The sequence below is a fragment of the Octopus bimaculoides genome, chromosome 25 (genome assembly GCF_001194135.2).
Source record: "Octopus bimaculoides isolate UCB-OBI-ISO-001 chromosome 25, ASM119413v2, whole genome shotgun sequence".
Lineage (NCBI taxonomy): Eukaryota > Metazoa > Mollusca > Cephalopoda > Octopoda > Octopodidae > Octopus > Octopus bimaculoides.
The window spans coordinates 20,591,962-20,592,330 of record NC_069005.1 but is presented as its reverse complement, the minus strand read 5'-3'; positions in this window follow the sequence as shown (position 1 = coordinate 20,592,330).

The window sequence follows — 369 nt, the reverse complement described above, 5'->3', positions numbered from 1 at the left end:
CAGGTGAATAAATTGTTGTCTAAATTACACAAAAATGAAAATAACAATGACATCCCATTTTAACAGATATATTTATCATCATAACATAAAAATATCTTGAAATATTAAAGAGAAAATTTATTCAATAAAATTGCCATTGGATTCAACCACGACCTCCAGACAACTTTGGAACCTCCTACAACTCTTCTGGATGGTCTTCTTGTTGAAGTTGGTGAATGCTGCCATAATCCTTGCCTTCAGTTCATCTTTGGTGCTACAAGGAGTTTTGTTGTCTCTTGCTCAACTGTGCCCCACACATAATAATTAAGTGGGGTTGCAGTCTGGAGAGTTAAGGTGGCCAGATGTTAAAGGTGATCTGGTCGCAGAAAT